Source organism: Maniola jurtina, chromosome 9 (genome assembly GCF_905333055.1).
Source record: "Maniola jurtina chromosome 9, ilManJurt1.1, whole genome shotgun sequence".
Classification (NCBI taxonomy): domain Eukaryota; kingdom Metazoa; phylum Arthropoda; class Insecta; order Lepidoptera; family Nymphalidae; genus Maniola; species Maniola jurtina.
This window is the reverse complement of record NC_060037.1, coordinates 2,534,774-2,557,592: the sequence shown is the minus strand read 5'-3', so window position 1 is coordinate 2,557,592 and position 22,819 is coordinate 2,534,774. Positions and strand designations below refer to the sequence as shown.

The 22,819-nt window shown below is 36.1% G+C and overlaps 1 protein-coding gene across 1 annotated transcript in view; it reads right to left on the bottom strand.

The window, feature by feature from the left end:
- The window catches only part of LOC123868575 (zinc finger protein 629), a 61,812-nt gene that overhangs the window by 37,225 nt on the left and 1,768 nt on the right, over positions 1–22,819 (bottom strand). The gene's annotated exons all lie outside the window — the stretch shown is intronic.

Sequence of the window (22,819 nt, the reverse complement as noted above, 5' to 3'; positions counted from 1 at the left end):
TTTTCTCGAAGTGTTTCGCCGTATTTTCGACCCGTCATAACTTCGGCCTGGATGACGCTAGAAAGCTGAAATTTTCAGTATAAGGTGTCCTCAGCAAATTTACCAAATATACCAAATATCAAATATCTAGCTTTTATGGTTACAGATTTATTGATACCTAAAATACGCCGATTTCGTCCCTCACTGATGATCATCAAAACCTCTACTCAAAACCTCTAAGGTACTTCCCGAAGTCCTAGAAGACTGAAATTTGGTATGTAGACTAGAAATTGCATACAAACTACAGGAAAATTAAGACTTTGGAAATGCCCCCCCTCTACGCCTCTTATGAGAAAAGCAAATCTGTAAATTCTGTCGCTAGAATGCTGATATTTTCAGGATAAGATGTCCTTGGCAGACTTATTACACGCACTGAGTATCAATTGTCTAGCTTTTATAGTTTCAGATTTATTGACAGTCAAACTTCTAGTCTGTAATTCTAGGGCACTTCCCGAAGTCCTAGAAGACTGAAATTTGATATGTAGACTAGAAATTGTATACAAACTACAGGAAAATTAAGACTTTGGAAATTCCCCCCCTCTACGCCTCTTATGAGAAAAGCAAATTTGTAAATTCTGTCGCTAGAATGCTGATATTTTCAGGATAAGATGTCCTTGGCAGACTTATTAAACGCACTGAGTATCAATTGCCTAGCTTTTATAGTTTCAGATTTATTGACAGTCAAACTTCTAGTCTGTAATTCTAGGGCACTTCCCGAAGTCCTAGAAGACTGAAATTTGGTATGTAGACTATAAATTGCATACAAACAACAGGGAAATTAAGACTTTGGAAATTTCCCCCCTCTACGCCTCTTATGAGAAAAGCAAATCTGTAAATTCTGTCGCTAGAATGCTGATATTTTCAGGATAAGATGTCCTTGGCAGATTTATTAGGGAGTGGGCCATGAAAATGATGTACCTACAAAAAATAGATCCAAAAAAATCTAGGGCACCTGCCAAAAAGAAATGAAATCCCACCAAAAACATTTCATGTAAAAATGTAGCCAAGACTCACAAGTTCATAATGTTTTCACTGTTAAAAAGTTATGAGATCTCTAGTAGAGCCAAGCCCCTAGCTGAGCTTAGATTTGTGCTGGCCATGGGACCTATCCCAAGTCCAAAGTAATATATAGCTCTTAAATGTTCTTGACTGTATCAAATTTATAACAATAAATAACAAATCACTCTACTTACAAGCTCTGATTCTACAAACCCTATATCTTGGTAAAAAAAGTACGGCTTGGCCGTTTACAGTTCGTGGATTTTTTATCTGAAATGACATCTAAGCCCGGAATTGCTTCTGCGACCATCACGAAGTACAATACAAATTAGTAATTGTCGAACAAACTATTCCTTAAGGCCTTAAAATATGTTATGTCATGTAATAGTTTTACGAACATTAAACGGCCAAGCCGTCCTTTTTTTACCAAGATATAGGGTTTGTAGAATCAGAGCTTGTAAGTAGAGTGATTTGTTATTTATTGTTATAAATTTGATACAGTCAAGAACATTTAAGAGCTATATATTACTTTGGACTTGGGATAGGTCCCATGGCCAGCACAAATCTAAGCTCAGCTAGGGGCTTGGCTCTACTAGAGATCTCATAACTTTTTAACAGTGAAAACATTATGAACTTGTGAGTCTTGGCTACATTTTTACATGAAATGTTTTTGGTGGGATATGTGTTACTAGTTTTTACAGACGGCGAGGGAAGCCACTGGAACCAGTTCCATTGTGTTACTTTATTTTTAACCGACTTCCAAAAAAGGAGGAGGTTCTCAATTCGTCGGGATCTTTTTTTTTTATTTTTTATTTTATTTTTAACCCCCGACCCAAAAAGAGGGGTGTTATAAGTTTGACGTGTGTATTTGTGTATCTGTGTATCTGTCTGTGGCATCGTAGCGCCTAAACGAATGAACCGATTTTAATTTAGTTTTTTTTGTTTGAAAGGTGGCTTGATCGAGAGTGTTCTTAGCTATCATCCAAAAAAATTGGTTCAGCCGTTTAAGAGTTATTAGCTCTTTTCTAGTTTTCTTGTAGAAAAAAAGGTTACATAACCGTTAGGTTCATAATATTATGTCAATTGACAAATGTCAAGCTGTCAAGATGGACGTTGCCTACATAATTATTTATTTGAAAATGATTTGTCGGGGGTGTTGAAAATTTTTAATTTACACTTGTTTATGTATGTTCCCCGATTACTCAAAGACCCCTGGACCGATTTGGAAATTTTTTTTTTGTTTGAAAGGGTATACTGTGCAGGTGGTCCCATATAAATTTGGTGAAGATCTGATGAATATCTTCGGAGATGGAGAACAGAACTCCTCAATGGATAAGAGCAAATTGCTCGCGATCAGTGTAATAGCTTAGTAAACAGTAGGGTTTTAACTGGGCATAGCATATTATAGTACAGTGCGGCCACTAAAAATTGTGAAATAAAAAATTTTCAAATGAAAAATAAAACCGACTTCAAAAACCAAAAACACTAAAAAGTAGAAAATAATTTTTGTTTAGCTACACATGTAATGTACCTAGGTATGAAGTCGGGCGAGCTTCACTCTTGGATTTCTAATTTTGTTTTAATATGCTCGCTCGACTTCATACCTAGGTACATTACATGTGTAGCTAAACAAAAATTATTTTCTACTTTTTAGTGTTTTTGGTTTTTGAAGTCGGTTTTATTTTTCTTTTGAAAATTTTTTATAATCAAGTTTGCGCATGGACCTATAAATGTTGAGCGCTTCAATTTTATTTTAACTTTATTTCGGAGTGATACTTTTAAAGTTACTTTCAAACTTATCAAGTTCTGTAAGTAATCCAAGACTGCCAACGAGACCCTATACTAAGTCTCCGCTGTCCATCCGTCCGTCCATCTGACTGTCAGCGGACTGTATCTTGTGAACCATTATGTAGAGAGTTGAAATTTTTGCAGAATGTGTATTTCCATTGCTGCTAAATAATAAAAATTTAAAAATGGCTGCCATGAAAAAAATTGTAATTACCTTAACTTCACTAGTAAGGAACCCTTCGTGTGCGAGTACGAGTCGCGCTTGACCAAAAATTTTTTTAAAGAACGCGATGGAAGTCACTGTAACTATAGTTCATTTGTCTACCTATAGTAGGTTACTTTGCTCGTAGCTAGGTGTAGGGAGCTTTGCTTCAATTTTTTTTAACCTCAGGTATATCGATGCGATATTTTAAAAAGGTAGAAGTAGTCGGTTTTTATCAGTTTTCAGTTTAAAGTACCAAACAATCTCAGACCCGTATACTTTAATGTTTGTGTTTTCTGCATAATGTGTTAACTTTGCAGAAATCGCAAAAATAAAGTAACAAATCAAAAAATCGCGTCGGAAGCAAATCGACTGTATAACATACTCCTTAGTCATTGAAATAAATGAAAAGATCATTGTCCTAAATATACATATATCCCGTCTATGTATACACGCAAGCTTGCACGATCTGATGACGTTCTATCGTAGTTTCTTTTGAGTTTTGTGTGGGTCTAAGCCCTCAATAGATAGGTACTATACCTAGGTAGAGCTGAAAATGAGGGAAGTTGGTAATCCCTGTTTTATTAATATAAATTCGAAAGTTCGCATAATTGTTGATTTGTCTTTCAATTATGTGACAATAGAGCAACGGATCGATATAATTTTTCGCATAGATATACTTAAGTAGTTAAAGACCTGGGGGAGTGGCTCAGGTTACTTTTATCTCGAAAAATCAAAGAGTTCCCACGGGATTTCTGGAAAACCGTTGCGTTGAGGGCATCATGTAGTGAATTATATAATTATTAGGATTACTTATTTAAGTTGAAGCAACATCCTTGATCAAAAGATGATCTAGATAGGTAAGTGTCTGTAATATTGAGTAATCATTGTTGATGACCATTTCATCTATAAAATAAACATCTAGGTGTGGCAACATCAGCAACTACAGAATTATTAATGTTTGATAAGCACGAACACATTATAAACTTTTTGCATATTTTTAGGGTTCCATTAGTAAAACAAGAACCCTTACAGCTTCGAACAGTCTGTCAATAAGGTTGAAAAAAGTATAGTTATAGAAACCTATTCTTCTTCACACTCATAGAGGCTTTGAAAATATTTTTTCAAGATAACTTCTGAACATGAAAAATGAAAATCGAAATAAAAAAATTCCGGCTGTCGTCCACGTTAAGGGTATCAAAACTAGGTTTTAAGTAACTAGTTTTGACTAAGTTAACTGGGTTAGGTATTTCCCGTTGACCTAGAATCGTGAAATTTGGTAGGCAACAATGTCTTATAGTCCAAGTGAAGGGAAAATCCTAAAACCGTGAATTATTGGTTACAGTCACCAAAAGATTAAAAAGTGTTATATCTTGTAAGACGCTACGGATTCCTTCGTGTGTGAATCCAACTCGCACTTGGTTTTTTGTATGGCAACACGAATCAGCAGCGCAGTAGCTATACACTATACGTACATTGATCTTGTTACGCTCAATTTGGATTAACCAAAAAAAAAACTAGCCACCTGTTACTCTATGATTAACAGAGCGCTAATCGTAGACAGGTGAAAGGTGTAGAGAAAGGCGCCGTTTTATAAGGTTTTGTATCATCTAACGCACAGAATATGTTTATTTAGTGTCATTTTGATGATGCACTTTTTTTTAGGACGCAGACTATATTCTAATTAGACTTCAGAGTCTAGAGGTACTTGAATAGATAAGGCTTGGAAAGATGCAACGAGGAACGGCGCATCCAACGCGAAATTCCAATGTCTATAATAATAATTACTCTCAATACACAACATTATTATAAAGATAATATAATAAATTTTAAATAAGTATAATACTTATATCAATTTATGTAGAAATTTCCTTGAAGTGTAGGTCAAAACAATATTGAAAAATTCATAGTCACTGGTAAGATCGAAGGAAAGAGACCCCGCGGACTTAGCCCAATACTTTGGTCAGACCAAATAAAAGAAGCGGTCGTCATATCTATCTGCGATACAATCCACGCGGCAAGAAATAGAGAGCAATGGAGGAACATCGTAGCAAAGACTGCATCGAAGGGGAGCCACGATCCTCAAAATTGAGGAAACGATGCAAGAAGAGTAGGTGAAACACTATCATAAAAATTATAAATATTATTATGAAGGTGTTCACGCCGAAAATATATTTCTATACTCCATTAAGTTGAATGCGATCTCATGCGACCTAATATGACGAACATGCCTTGATTTTTATACGCTTGTATGGTACTGGAACGCTTAATCGCTTGGCGACACGTCTTTGTCGATAAGGTGGTAGCTAACCATGGCCAAAACCTGTATCAAAACCACGCTCAGTAAATAATAATAATTTGAGTTGCTTTCAGTTCCTTGTACATGTAAAGTGTGAAATACTGTTGCGCTGCTACATTCGCGCGTCGCTGTCGTAGCGCTTTGTATTTGACCAAGCCTTTAAGTTCTTAGTTAGATACGTTTCTTTTCTTGTATAACCAAATATATGTTTACTTAGCCTGCAATAATATTTCTGATATCAAAATAAATAGGTATGAAATTTAGTATGGGTACTTGAGAGTTACGAAATTTTACGTTAACGTTTAAGTAGTCAATATCGAAAGAACTTTTGTGCAACATAGGTAAGTACCTTATTAATACGGAGGTGAACGTTAAAACAATCTCTTATGCATAATTCAAGTGCAGCATTTAAGAGTCTTAACTGAAAGCGTAATAATTTCCTGTTTATACAACATTTCGGTGCCCTAATACCTAGGTATATTGACTTATGATCGGGCAACTCTAAAACAACGATTATGACACACACAACTGCAGTGTACCACGGGACCACCCCCACCCGAATCGGCGTTTTTATATTTTTGCACATTCAAAAAAAGCACGCCAGACAAAGATGGACTGATGACGAGATCCGGGCCCGTGCGCCGAGCAACAATGGGGTGCAAGCGGGACGGAGCCTCTTCTGACACGGCCGATGCGAAATAAAAATGTGCAAAGCGTTTCTTTTTTAGAATGTGATGCTTTTTTATGGTAGTCTGCGTTCGCAATTAGTGATGTGCGGTCGTCGAGTATTGAGCATTAGGAATACATGCAAATGGAGTACTTTACCTACCCACTGCGTATACACAATCCGTTGGGGCTTAAAAAGCTTTTGTCTGATATTTATTCAGCGGACTCAAAGGATTGCGGAAGCGCGTCCAAGGTCGCCAGTTCTTTGGCTCTTTATGAATTAACTTGAGTCTTGAACCAATATCGCTCGTAGATAATGACGTCAGTTCTTTCAACGAATCAGTTCCTCATTTTACTGCAATCCTTTTAGCGGAGCGCGATATAGCCGTCTTTACTCTTTAAAAATAAATACGAACAAAAGGCTTGCGATAAAATGTTTTTAAATTGTTTCATTTTGTGAAATTGGAGTAGATATGGCTATGCTTTAAATATAATGAGAGTATTGTTTCAGGCTCGGAACTAAGAAATAAATAAAAATTCGCCGGGACTTCTTACATTCAACGTTGGCGTGTAATTAAGATAAAAGCACGTCCAAATCTTGCATCAAGAAATGGACTCTTTAGATTGTTTGTTTAGTACATTTTCTTACATGCATCTGCGAATACAAAATTATGCACTAGCATTATGTCATTGTTTTAAAAGTCTGTTGCAAATACACTAACGTCTACATAACATCTCTCTTCTATATAAATGCCTAATCTAAGTGATTCTATTTTAAAGTTGCAATTGTGTTTTAATAGTATTAACGAATATTTGCCAAAATTATCTACTGAGCTATATTTTAACGGTCGGTTTTATAGTCCACTCTTCTGGATACGTGACATTTTCTGTTCGCGTGCAGAAATAAAAATATATTGTTTTTCTCCACAGCCGAAGCGCGTAGGGTTCATCAAGTAGAGTATATTAGTCGCGAATTCTCGATTGTTCCCCGCATACGTCGGTAACTGAAAGCCTCGCCGGCCGTGGCAACCACTCCGAGCCCCCGGAACATGAAAATGGCTCCCATATTGCGTCGGCTTCAGGTGCATCCTAATCAAAGCCTCGTACTCGTAACGTTAGGAAACGGCGCAACAAATTTTAATGCCAAAAGAAAAAAATACTGACAGCCCAATGCAGCGCATCGATGTGTGCGTGCAGCACTCACACATCGGCGGCGCCGTGTCGGTGCATGCTTTACGCGCGGAAAAAAGTGCTGCGTTATTGATTTTTCTCTACAGCTCTGTAGGGGGGTAGAGCGCCCGCCCGCGGCCTGAAAAAGTGTCTGCTGAAAAAACCGAGACGAAAAAGCACCCCTCCCTTTTTAATTGGTAACGTAGTGTCAATAGGGCTAATCCTGGGGCCGTAATAGCCTGCTTTTGTCTCCCGAATGCATTTTTCAGTGTTGCCAGGCGACGGTTTCGGATCGCGGGTGAGCTCCTTTTGGGCTTTTAATGAAGACTTTCAATTGTAATGCGAGCGCTCCGCTCCTTTGCATTGTTTGGACTACTTTATTATTTTAAACAAACTCAGTACTTATTAATCTTAATCGCGAAGTATGACTTGAATTCTTACTCGTATTGTAGGTAGGTATTTATAAAGATGTATTGTAATTGTTCTTACATGTATCGATAATTATAAAAAATGAAACTGATTGACTAACATATCAACGTAGGTACATTTTATACTGCTGGGTCTGAAGAAGATATTATATGTAGAGAGAAGAGAAAGAAGTGTGGATTGGTAGACTTCACACCTTTCAGAACATAACTCTCAGGCATGCAGGTTTCCTTACGATGTTTTCCTTATTTATTGCATCACACAAATTATTCCGAAAAGTTGTTTAGACTTTACTAATTATTTTAATAACTTAGTATTATTCTTAAAGCAGTCATGAAGATTGATTTGACTTCTTATTTATTTACTTACCTCGTTCTTAATTTATCGAGATGAATTAAAATAAATTGAAAAAAAAAACTTCTTTTGGATTCGGGAGAATTCTTTTTTCAGTGTTGCCAGGCGACGGTTTCGTATCGCGGGTTCCTTTTGGGCTTTTTTAATTAAGAGTTTCAATTGTAATTCCCTTGCATTGTTTCGGCAAGTCCGATGGTCTTTAGTTGTTTTGAATAATCTAGCTTATTACAAGTGTAAATTAAAAATTTATAACACCCCCGACGATCCAAAGTATTTGAGTTTTCCAAAACATCATTTTCAAATAAATAATTATGTAGTTAGGCAACGTCCATCTTGACAGCTTGACATTTGTCTATTGACATAATATTAAGAACCTAACGGTTATATAACCTTCTTTTCTACAAGAAAACTAGAAAAAAGCTGATAACTCTTAAACGGCTGAACCAATTTTTTTAGATTATAGTTAAGAACACTCTCGATCAAGCCACCTTTCAAACAAAAAAAAGTAAATTAAAATCGGTGCATTCGTTTAGGCGCTACGATGCCACAGACAGATACACAGATACACAGATACACAGACACACAGATACACAGATACACAGACACACAGATACACAGATACACACGTCAAACTTATAACACCCCTCTTTTTGGGTCGGGGGTTAAAAAATAAGTACAGGCACCTTATAACTACCTGACAGCTACCTGATTACTAGAGGATATTTACAAGTGTAAATTAAAAATTTATAACACCCCCGACAAGTGAGCTTGACAGCTTGACAATTGACATAATAATATTATGAACCTAACGGTTATCTAACCTTCTTTTCTACAAGAAAACTAGAAAAGAGCTGATAACTCTTAAACGGCTGAACCAATTTTTTTTGGATTATAGCTAAGAACACTCTCGATCAAGCCACCTTTCAAACAAAAAAAAATAAATTAAAATCGGTTCATTCGTTTAGGCGCTACGATGCCACAGACAGATACACAGATACACAGACACACAGATACACAGATACACACGTCAAACTTATAACACCCCTCTTTTTGGGTCGGGGGTTAAAAAATAGTAAGTTGTGAAGGTAACCAATTGTTAGAGAATATCAATTATTATTGTAAATGATAGGAGTAGGCACCCAAAAGAAGTTGAATGAAACAAGTGTAAATTAAAAATTTATAACACCCCCGACAAATGAAGGTTACAGTAACTAGAGAAGAGGTGATAACTTTTCAGCCGTTAAGACCACTCTCGATCAAGTCACCTTTCGAACAAAAAAACAACTAAATTAAAATCGGTTCATTAGTTTAGGAGCTACGATGCCACAGACAGATACACAGATACATAGATACACACGTTAAACTTATAACACCCCGCTTTTTGGGTCGGGGGTTAATAAAATGAGTTCAACGGGGCTATACTGATTCGCTAACTCAGTGTCTATAGCACTGAATGATAAGCCACCGAGCTTATTTGACATTTAATTCATTGAAGGTTTTCTAAGATAATCAATTTTTAATCTGAATGATGAAGGTTACAGTAACTAGAAAAGAGCTGATAACTTTCAACGGCTGAACCGATTTTCTTGAATTATAGCTAAGAACACTCTCGATCAAGCCACCTTTCAAACAAAAAAAAAACTAAATTAAAATCGGTTCATTAGTTTAGGAGCTACGATGCCACAGACAGGTACACAGATACACAAGTCAAATTTATAATACCCCTCTTTTTGGGCCGGGGGTTAAAAACATAAATAAACACCCAATTCATGTCAACTATTTAAAGGTTATAACACACCAAACATTAGTCATTCTAGTGATAAAACTATGGCACATTTAGTTGATTGGTTATAGCATCATTATTTCAAACAAAACGATCACTAAGCACGTATCAAACACATAAACACATAAATAAGCCATAACCGGCTGCCGTTTACAAGTTTTGTCTACACACCATTGATATACAAAGCCAAGATACACACAGTTCCTTATAAAATAGCAGTAAGTACCGCGGTTTTCGTAAAGATAAATATGAAAGTTCCTTGGTCTAGCACAAATAAAACTATCTCCCTTCTCATGTGATCTTTTTATCTTAACGAATTTGTATCATGCTTACAAACAAATTAAAGAAAATAAGAGAAGAAAATATAACTGCGTTTTGCCACCCATCACGAAAACGGGATTTGAATGGAAATAATATAATGGTTAACGGTTTTCCTTGAAAGTAGGCACTAAAACGAGTAGTAATGCACGTTAATGGAAACGTTAATAAAATAACAACTAAATAATCGGTCAAGTGTGAAACTAACGACCTCTGATTTTAATTCAGCTTTTGCACTTTATCACTTGATATGGGTGTATGATTTCTAGTTTTGAGATCACTAAAAGACTTAGTAGACAATTTTTTCACCAAAACTTTTACACAAAACTCTACAACTACAATTTTGTATGTCTAAAGTTATGTATATCAATGTTATCAATGCTCGTACAACGAGGCTGAGCTACCATTGAGCTACGATAGCTCTTATAAAAGCCTCTATGTAAAGAGCATAGGAGCTATCGGTGAGGTTTGCGCGTCTACGAGTAAGTACCGAGGACCAAGTCGCGTGAACACGAAAAGCCATGGAAAATGCTATTTTAAGTATGGTACGAGTGACAGCGATTAAATCATACTTAACTAGCCACCCGCTCCGCTATTGCACGGGTAGCTTGAGAGAAACTATTCTACTACTTATCCATTGTATTTGTGTAACTTTAACTCTTTATACAGCGCACGCCAGAAAAGCTCTCAAGTGGGACGATTTTTTCCGACTTAATTCACAATATTTTCATCAAACCAGCGGTGGCTTGCTTTCGTAAAATGTTCATAATTTATAATCTATAACCTTCTTAGATAATGAATTCCTCTTTCTATTACTGAAAATCGTATTAAAATCCGCGTAGTAATTTCTGAGAACACAAACGGACGACCACGGTCTAATAAGGAATTCGAGTTAAAAAAAACTTCAGATGTTTGAACTCATTTGAATGGCTTTACAATTAGTTATTGAAATCGATTAACCCGCTAGAGTATAAAATAGTATGGAATTCAGAGGTTACTAAAATTTAATATTTGTTGTAAGTACTCGTACATTATTTCATTATCATTTACTTACCTAGTCCTACAACTTAAGATGTAAAAAAATGCTAAGGTTTCGTATGTGTAAATAATATTTCGTCAATGCTTTAGCGTTAAAAACGAGCAAAAAGTGTAGAAAAAGCACCCCACCGCGTTATAGACTTCTTATTTTGCGGCTATGGTTACCGTTCCCGCTCGCACTGACACTGAACACGTTTCCCTGAAATCTGCCGCTAAATTAGTGCTTACGATGCAACTTTAGTGAGTTGTACCTTACTCGACTACATGCAATTAATGGCAAGGTTATTATTTTAGCAGACTTGTTTAGAGTTAATCACTACCCATATTTTAAAATAATGTTAAAATGTGTTTGTTTGTCGGTTTGTTCTTCAATCTCGTCGCAACGGAGCAACGGAACTAGATCGACGTGATTTTTTGCAAGGAGATAGTTAAGGACGGGAAGCACGGGATTCTTAATAATCGGTCAAGTGCGAATTGGATTCGTACACGAAGGATTCCGTACCATCATGCAAGAAATAATACCTTCTAAATTATTTTTTTAAATTTCATGGCGGTCATTTTGAAATTTTTATTACTCACTAGCTGATGCCCGTGACTATGTTCGCGTGGAAACTTATTGGTTTTTTAAAAATACATATCTCTTACTATTTAATTTTCCGGGATAAAAAGTAGCCTATGTGTTATGTTGTCATCCAGGGTATAATCGATCTGCATTCTAAGCAGCCAAATCCGCCCAGTAGTCTTTGCGTCAATGAGTAACAAACATACACACATACACACTTAGGTACATACACACAAACATTCGCGTTTATAATATACAGTGTGATTTATTATTATAGCGGTAATAGAATTACACATTTTGTGAAAATTTTAACTGTCTACCTATTACGGCTCACGAGATACAGACGTACGAAAATCTAAATCGTAAAACACTTTGCCGCGACTCCAATGCACTCTGCCGATGTGCGTTGCGCCTGAAAGTTAGTTAATGGATACAAACAATGACCGATGCAAGTCCATTGCACATATCGCATAACAAGCAATGAACTTGGTCACTTACCCCGCCGTCTGTCTGTCCGTCTGCGCTCATTGATGTCAAGTAGTTGCGTAATGCGCGGTCAATGCCGCGGCGACGCTTTACCGGCAGCTATAAAACATACTAGCGACATTTTCTCCGTGTTCTATAGGAATAGGAATGTTGCTTACTGAACAGATCAACAACTCTTTATTAAAATTGTATTACTTTAGGTTAGTGTTATTTTCTTTCAGAAGTGCACCTGTAATGGTCAACCATACTGTAGTGAATTTGTATATTTTATAGTTATAATTGTATGGAAGTTGTTGGTGCAAATAAATTAAAAATAACCGGCCAAGTGCGAGTCGGACTCGCGCACCGAGGGTTCCGTGCTCGGGTATTTTTTTCGACATTTTGCACTATAAATCAAAAACTATTATACATAAAAATAAACAAAAATCCGTTTTAGAATGTACAGATAAAGCCCTTTCATATGATACCCCACTTGGTATAGTTATCTTACTTTGAAAATTTAAACACCTTTTAATTTTTTTTTATGATGTCGCAAATTCACGGTTTGGATTTATTCCTTTACTCGTGCTATAAGACGTATAAGACCTACCTACACTCATGTAATTTTTCGCAACATCAATATCAATTAAAATAAAACCGTCTTAACATGTTAATTAACTACAGGCGACAGAATAAAAAATCATGAGACAAATTCTCTAGTGTGGTCTTACACTTATTGTAATAAACGTATATATTTGCATACATACATAAATACAGCGTGCGTGGTTTACAGTCGGTGCTAAGTTTATGAACGAATTGACCTTGAAAAGTAAACCGGCCAAGTGCAATTTCAATTCACACGTAGAAGTTTCTTTTGTATGTAAAAAGAAAATAATACAGATGTAAATTAAAAATTGATAACACCCCCGACAAGTGAAGGTTACAGTAACTAGAAAAGAGCTGATAACTTTCAAACGGCTGAACCGTTTTTCTTGGATTATTTTAGCTAAGAACTCTCTCGATCAAGCCACCTTTCAAACAAAAAAAAACTAAATTAAAATCGATTCATACGTCAAACTGATAACACCCCTCTTTTTGGGTCAATGGTTAAAAAGGGAGAAAACTGATCAAAAGTGTGCGGCGCGGCGACGGCGGGTTAAATGTGAGTGACCGTCATACTAAATCGACCAATTGCAACATAAAGTGCACATGAAATAATTCGCCAATCGGCGGGCAAACCCTGACCTCGCTAATAGCTGCAAGTGGCTCAATTGCCCCGGACGTGACGTCACGCACTTCCGCTCCTAATTACGCACAACTTGGAAACGGCGCGGGCGAACTTATCGCTTCCAACTGCGGGAGCCTAAAGGGAAGTATTTTGTTTCTTAGTTCGATAGGTTAGGACTACGATTGCTCTTTTGGTCTATTTCAGTAACTTAACTTATTCGGTTGCGATCTATAACATCGACGGCGATCTCCCTTTCAGGACCAAGTATAAATTTAATAATCTTTACAAAAATGAATCCCTATTTCCCTTAGTCACGCCTTAACTTGAGAACGATTGGTCCAAATTGGATAATTCTCTTTTTATTGTGTTTGTTATGGTTAGGACAAGGTTTATTTCATATTTAAAAAAAAAAAAAAAACCACTGGAAGAGATAGTTCCCGTGGGACACGGACGAAGTCGCGGGCAACAGCTAGTATATAACAAGTATTCTGTGATATTTTTTTATTAAAAGTTGACATCAAACTTTAAAAGTTAGTACGTCTATAAATAGTCAACAAAGCATATTATTATCTCTCTTAATTCTATTTCCTGAAGCTCTCCACTCTCTGTACGCATTTTTTAAGGTTTATTTGTGAAGAAAACTTAGTAGGAAGAAGTAGATATATAGTAAAGCAGAAAAATTAGGCTAGAAACTTGTATATGTTTTCACAGGTAGAAAAAGCTCGCGTGGGAAAAAAGTAAGTTCATCCAAAAGTTAAGTCATGCAACATATAACAAAAAATCTAGAGTAAAACATACGTGTAGCAAAAAAGACATGATTTGACTTATTTTTAAGGGTCACTCAAACGCTAATAAAGATTTGCGTAACATATTGTGACATACCATAGCCAATAGAGGGTAATTCTATGAGGGTTTTCTATTCCGAGGGGTGATCTATTTGCTATTGGTACTAGGCATTGTAAACTAATGCTATGCATATGTTGGATGGGTATAATACTCGTAAGCGTAGGTTATGCTTTGATGCGCTGAATTAGGTTAAAGTTAATCGACTTACATTTTTGTTTGTTAGATTAAAAAGTTATTTAATTTTGTAATTTGACATGAAATATTTAGAAGCGAAGATTCTTAATTAACGAAGGATGGTTAATTAACTATTATTAGGTGATGTCCGCGACTTTGCCCGCAGAGGATTAGGTTTATTAAAACTCTTTGATTTTCCGGGATAAAATTTAGGCTATATCCGTTTCCAGGATGTAAGCTGTCTTTGTACCAAGTAAGTGGTGCCCGCAACTACGTCTATATTCATTCAGAACTATTTGATTTATCGGGATCAAAAGTACCTTAGTAATTCATACTAATAGGTATTAAGTACTTTGATAGAATGTCATAGTTTAAGCAACGTGTGCAAGATTAACAAGTGTAAATTAAAAATTTATAACACCCCCGACAAAGTATTTGAGTTTTCCAAAACATCATTTTCAAATAAATAACTATGTATCTAGGCAACGTCCATATTGATAGCTTGACATTTGTCAATTGACATAATATTATGAACCTAACGGTTATGTAACCTTCTTTTCTACAAGAAAACTAGAAAAGGGCTGATAACTCTCAAACGGCTGAACCAATTTTTTTGGATTATAGCTAAGAACACTCTCGATCAAGCTACCTTTCAAACAAAAAAAAGTAAATTAAAATCGGTTCATTCGTTTAGGCGCTACGATGCCACAGACAGATACACAGATACACAGATACACACGTCAAACTTATAACTCCCCTCTTTTTGGGTCGGGGGTTAAAAAAAATAGGACGCACTCCCTTGATTATGGTCCCTCATTATTTTGTTGAATAGAACGATATTAAAAATCACTAAGGTTACTTACTGTAAGAGATTTTCGAAAGTAATTACCTAATATTTGAAAGAAAAAAAAACTACTAAAACTTACGACAGAAACTTTTATAAAGCAGTATACACACTCACGCATTTATCACCATCCAATGTACATGGAAAAAGAAAACTGAAAGTAAGCAAGACAAGTTTTGGTAACGAGGGTAAAGTCCACCTGTAGGCCCTGTACAGACCCCGCCCTTGAACTTGGCTTGGCCGTGACCTTGGCGGGTCAATACACACGGTAGTGTGCCACCCCCTTTATTTACGCGTTACAAACACAATACAATGAGGAGGGTGGATCGAGCGTGCGTTGCGTTGTTTAGGGCTTGACTCATTTTTAGTGACTTAAAAAAAGGGTTTATCTTTGAACTCTACCTATTCAAGTCAAAACTCAAAAAGTATTTTAATGCTAAGTTATTTTTAATCGTACCTATTTTATTAATATTTTTCACTATCGTCAATCGTCATGATCAACTACTTAGCACTACTGAGCAAGGAAAACATTGTGGGGAAACTTACACGGCTGAAAGTTTTTTTTTATTAATAAAATAGCGAGCAAATGATCAGGTGGGTCACCTGATGTTAAGTGATCACCGCCGCCCATGAACATTTGCAGCACCAGAGGTACCTGGGATTTGGGAGTTCAGGGATTTGTTCGAGTTCTCCATAACGTTCTCAAAAGTGTGTGCAGTCTGCCAATCCGCACTTGGCCAGCGTGGCAAATAATGGCCTAAGCCCTTCTTCAAATGAGACCTGTGCTCAGTAGTAGAACAGGTAGTAGGCAATAGGCTCGACGGTTCATTGGTATCACTATCGAGAATCATAAGCCCCTAATCAGCGTCACGTGCGTGGTCGCGCTTCGCAAGTTTACAAACATCACGTGTGTCATCGCGTTACAAGGTAGTTTACAAACCTGCGCACAAGTGCGTCCGGCTGCGATAACGCCGCTGTTTCACGTTTACGGATTTTACTGCTAAAGGGTTGAAAGTAGTTGAAACAAACTCTAACTCATAATCCATATTCCATATTTGTATTATACACGTGAAAGTTTGTCTGTCTGTATGCTAGCTTTTCACGGCCTATCTGTTTAACCGATTTTGATGTTTGGTGCAGAGATACAGACATACCTAGACTACTTTTCATCCCGGAAAATCAAAGAGAAAATAAATGTGAATGTGTGTCTATCTTCTACCTTTTAATGGCCCATACGTATAATTAATTTTAATGAGCATTATCTGAATCTCATTAAAAAAATTCATTAAACTATGGGTGAAACACTACCATAACAAGTGTAAATTAAAAATTTATAACACCCCCGACAAGTGAAGGTTACAGTAACTAGACAAGAGCTGATAACTTTCAAACGGCTGAACCGATTTTCTTGGATTATAGCTAAGAACACTCTCATTCAAGCCATCTTTCAAACAAAAAAAAAAACTAAATTAAAATCGGTTCATTAGTTTAGGAGCTACGATGCCACAGACAGATATACGAATACACAGATACACACGTCAAACTTATAACACCCTTTTTTTAGGTCGGGGGTTAAAAATTGAAAATTTACATCATTTCATCATCCAATGAAAAAAAAAATCGCAATAAACTCTATACTGGAAAAGGTAGGCTTTGCAAAAGATTTTCCCAGGCGAGGTGAATGACACCGGAAGGGACATTTTCGTGGAATGGTCCACTTAGTACCCGCTACTACTTATTGGATTGAGATCGTCGGATAAGTGCGTCACGCTGGTTGAAATCCTATTGATATTTGGTACGGATGTCGCTTATCTCGTGGTTATCTCCAAATCTTTTGAGTTTGATTTTAATGTGTTTGTTTGAGAACTAGCTTTAGGCCGTGACTTTGTCCTAATATGTAATAATCCATTCATACTATACATGCTTAATATTATAAATTTGAAAATGTGTCTGTCAGTCTGTCTGCTGGCTTTTCATCTTCCAAAAGTTTAACCGATTTTGGTGAAATTTAGTAAGTATAGAGTTAGCTTATTTAGCGTTAGCTTATAGTTAGCGTATGCCTCGGGGACGGGCATATAGAGTACTTTTCATCCCGGATTTTAACTGCCTAATGGCATACGACAGGGTTTTTGACTAGTGTTTCGACTACTTACGGATATTTTTAACCCCCGACCCAAAAAGAGGGGTGTTATAAGTTTGACGTGTGTATCTGTGTATCTGTCTGTGTCATCGTAGCTCCTAAACGAATTAACCAATTTTAATTTAGCTTTTTTTGTTTGAAAGGTGGCTTGATCGAGAGTGTTCTTAGCTATAATCAAAGAAAATCGGTTCAGTCGTTTGAAAGTTATCAGCTCTTTTCTAGTTTTCTTATAGAGGTTTTTGTGTCGGGGGTTTTTAAATTTTGAGTAATACTTTTATGAGAAGATAAGTTTCAACTCTTTTGTAGGACTTACATTTTAAAAAGTTTTTTAAGTTAGTACTTTTAATTTATGTTGCAACCTAATCTCATTGAATGTGCTTAGCTGAATTCAACCAAAATCTAGTAATACAGAAATAATTTGCAACAGCCAGTCGGTTTACAGTTGTTGCGGCGTGTGGTTAGCGTCAAACCGGAGCATGTAGATTAGGGCATGTTCCGCTCCACGGTGCCACGGTAATCAGATGTTAACACTTGCTCCGCCCAATTACCCGCTAGGAACGGGCCCGGGACGTGGTGCGGCGAACTAAACCTTTTCTAGGAAAATAATAATAATAATCATTAAATTATTTGGCAATGGGCAAAATGATTCTCATTCTCTGCGACGATTTCGGAAACAGGTTTACACCAGATAATAATAATCAATAATAATTACTTCCAATTGTCTGATAAAGTTAAAATCATCGATGTGAATCTTCGAATTTACTTCTAACTTGCATTGTAATCTTATTGATGTGCTTAGCTGAATTCAACCGAAATAACAGATTATTTCGGTCAGCCAGTCGGTTTACAGTTGTTGCGCGTGTGGTTAGCGCTAAACCGGAGCATGTAGATTAACTAAACTTTTTCTAGAAAAGTTATATAAGTAATATTCAACCCATTGCCAGCCCGGTGCTATTCAACATGGGTCTCCTCTCAGAATGAGAAGGGTTTGGCTATAGGCGGATTAGCAGACTTCACACACCTTTGAGCATATTATGGTGAACTCTCAGGCATACATGCTTTCTCTCGATGTTTTCCTTCATCGCTAAGCAAGTGTTATTTAATTTCTTTAAAACGCACAATAACTACGAAAAGTTAGAGGTGCAACACCCGATCTCGTGAATAGAAGGCGAATGTTAACCACTAGGCCATCACGGCTCAGCTTCTCAATCATTTATTAATATTACTATTTATTTTCTCAAAGAAAAATGGGTACAATGGTCCTCATTGCAGCTATTTGGGAAACTGGTTAATAGGTAGGCAATATTATAATCTATGACTATATCCTGTCCGACTGACTGCTCTATCCGCATAGCCTAACCAGCTGGGATATTTTGAAAGTATGTTTCATTTGCCACGTAGGCATTCACAGAAACCATTATTGGAAATACTACCCTTAATGGGGGCTAAATAGAGGATAAAGTTTGTATCTATTCACTACATTTTTCTTAGTTTTTCTATTGTTAATCGATGACACGTTAGTCCTTGATTACGATTTAGTTGACTAGGTACGTTACCTCAACCCTCAAATCAAATTACGCTACCCCAAAAGCAAATGATCAAGATTGTCGAACGCTTGTTCATAGAACTATGTGACATTGCAAATACTGAATAAATAATAATAGTTCGTAAGCAAAAGTGTCCTCTGTGACCTTGACCTTTAGGCGGGATGCACTGCATTTGCATATAAACTCAGCCGACGGCGATGCGATTATGTTGAACTGGTTTCTTCGACGCGACTGGTTCTGACTTCTGAGACACTCGTAGCGAAAAGTGTTATTGCCTATTGGTTACGAAGAAAATTACGACCCATCCTGCTCCACGCGGTCGGAAATTCTGGAATCCTTTCTTATGTCTTCTACAATATAGGAGAGCCTACATGCAAAATATTAAGTTTCTAAATCCCACGATTTAAGCTATAGGTACGTGATATTATATTGTAAATAGACGTCCACTTCTGGACGTAGGTCTCTTGTAGGGACTTCCACTCGCCACGGTCTTGCACCACTAGAATCAAGGTCCTCCCTGCGTCTGGTTTGATGTAGCCTGTCCGCCTAGTAGGGAGTCTTCCAACGCTGCGCTTTCTGGTACGAGATCGCCATTCTAGCATCTCGGGGAACCAACGTCTATAAGTTTTTCAGTGTAACCTGCCCATTGCCACTTCAGCCTCGCTACCTGTTGAGCTATGGTGGATACCCTAGTTTTGCAGAGAAACTCTACAGCATAGCTCTCTCCATTGGACGCTGAGTGACTCTAAGCTTTCTTATGAGGCTCATATTTAGCGACCATATCTTTGGATTCTATCAGTCAGTCTGTCTATGCTCAAACTACCTCAGTGAGCCCTTCTACTCCTAAATATCTACGCATAAGTAGTAAGCACTAAATAAATAATAGTTTGCAAGCCAAAGTGTCCTTGTGACCTTGACCTTTAGGCGGGATGCACTGCATTTGCATATAAACTCTACCGACGGCGATGCGATTATGTCAAACTGGTTCTTTGACGCGGCTGGTTCTGACTTCTAAGACGCGCGTCGCGAAGTGTTATTGTTTGTGAGTCAAAATAACTTTAAAATTGCATAAGTATATACAAATCCGTGTACGCATCTGACCTTGACCTTAAGGATGCAGGCAGCTTTCAGCTCTGCATATATGTACCTAAGGTCTAAATACGACCGCGTGTCATTACCGCCAAACCAGTCCATAGACGCAATTGGTTTTCAAGACGCTCAGGGCGAAAAGTGTTGTCGTTTACGATTTATCGAAGAACGTAGAGGCGTTTTAGTATTCCGTAGTAAAACAAGAAACCCCTATGGTTTTTGCCAGACCTTCTGTGCACGTCCATCTGTCTGTGTAAGTTTCGTTTGTTTTAAAATAGGAGAAAATCGTAAGCGTGCTGTGGAATTGCCTCCGGGTTGATTCTAAAATATTTTGACTGAATTTGATTTAATTGAAATAGAGTTAGTAAAATGTTTTTTTTTTTTTTAAATTTTAAAGAAATTTCAATATTAAGAAGTTTTAGTTACTATAATGCATCTATCTATATTTTCTATACTAGGCAGTATTGTTAATATCCACCTATAAGAAATATTAGAGCATACAACTTTAAGAGTTTACAATATACACGTAATTTAAGTTAATAAGCAACTTATTACATACCTATAGTATTTAATTTATTTTAGTTTTTAATTTAATCATCATTTTTTTTAGTTTTAATTTAGATTTAAGTTTATTTTGTACAATTGTTAACTTAAATTAATTTACTTAACATGGAAAAAATAAAGCGTTATATGAATGTGTACGTTTGTTAATATGTAAGTACATAAAGATCTAAGTAGGTACCTACGTATAGTTATCTAACTGCGGTCTTAATCTCTAGTCAGGACTCAGGAGTAAGATTATCTTGATTTTAATGGCATGTGAAATGTATTATTATTATTAATAAAATGTACTTATATGAAATATTTTAGTTAGCTATTAAATTAGCAGTTATATTAGTCTGTAAAATAGGTAATTTTTATATATATTACACTGTACAAGTCTTTGGTAGGTAGGTATTATTGTCCAAAGTTTTAAATGGTAGCTAAAGGCTAAAAAAACAGTCAATGATTAATTGAGCTATTAAAATTAACTATATTTATTCGATACGTTTGTGTAATATACATTTTATTGATAAGTATCAGTATTAATAATGTTATACGTATATGAAAGGGTGAACTGACTGACTGACATCATCTAATCATAGTTTAAACCATAAGTCAAGATAGGGTAAGGGAACCGGATACCGTCCAATTAGAGGAGTTGCAAAGTTTGACAGGGTGACAATATATGTTCTTGTAAAAACCTAAAATGATAAATTGTTAGAATATACTTCTAATATAGTCTTTTTTTATAAAATGTGAGATTTAAAATAAAAAGTATACTTATTTATTTTTATTCTATTTAAAATACTAAAAATGCTGATTTCACCGGTTGCCGTCCACTAAACCCAGGTGCCGTCCACGTGTGCACCGGTTCCCATGCACTTATTTTGTGTGAATAAAACTATGTAAACGTGCATAATTTTGCACATCTATGTGTGAAATAAAAAGGCAACAATTATAGCATAATATTTACTAAGTATTTATTTTTAACCGTCATCAGAAAAAGGAGGAAGTGCTTAATTTGACGCGTATTTTCATTTTTGGCAATTTTACTTCATAGCTCCGTCTAATCTGAACCGATTTAAAAATTCTTATTCTGCCTCTTTCTTTTCTTTTAATACCTTTTAAACTTTCTAAACTGCTGAACGAACTGATTTTGACCACATGGGGTCAAAATCAGCTTTCTGGAGGCCCATAGTTTTTAATACATTTAAAATATAGTGGACGTAAACTAGTCCCTAACGTATATGTATGTGTATAAAAATCGAATTAATATAACAGATTCAATTTTTTTGCAAACCAGCTTAAAACTTGTTTGCACTGTTCTGAAGAATCTTATGCGTAGTTAAGATTAAAGATAAAAGATGAGATGAGTTGTTATGATGTTCAAGTTGGGACATAGATGCATATTTTTTGAAAGCGTGTTGTAATAATCCTATTTTTTAGCATTATCTAACAGTAGTCGGTTAGGTGGACGGCAAACGGGGGCCTGTCCAGTAACAGGAGCCCGGACCCTACTTGAAATGTGGCATCGAAAGTATTAAGTATTATGATATGTATAAATTATACGAGACAAATGTAAATGATATTTAAGTAAAAATGACTATAGTATTAATATGTATAACAATATAGTATACTTATGTTTGTTTTATTGTATGAGTAAATCTTTATTCATTTTACAAAACATATTACTACTACTGTGAGGCCCTGCCTCCCGAGGAAGTAAAAACGGTATTACAAGAGGCTTTGTTCTCTTAATACTTGTATGTATATGTTTTAGTTTTAAGTTATTGGTACACGAATAAATAAATAAGTACCTAAGTAGTATTATTCCAATTAATCATATTTATTCAAAAAATCAACGCGCTACGGTTTAAGTATAACGTGATCGTAAATATGTTACAAAAAAGCTCTAAAAAGGCTGTAAAGTTATTTTCGCTTCCAGCTTAAACTTGAGATAGCAATCTGTATTATGTATTTGTTTTATAGTCTTTAATGTAATAAAATTTAAGGGGAATATTTTTAACCCCCGACCCAAAAAGAGGGGTGTTATAAGTTTGACGTGTGTATCTGTGTATCGTAGCTCCTAAACTAATGAACCGATTTTAATTTAGTTTTTTTGTTTGAAAGGTGGCTTGATCGAGAGTGTTCGTAGCTATAATCTAAGAAAATCGGTTCAGCCCATCAGCTCTCTTCTAATTACTGTAACTTTCACTTGTCGGGGGTGTTATAAATTTTTTAATTTACACTTGTTATTATTTTGTAAGTATAAGGCTAAAACGTGATGTCGACTTTTGTG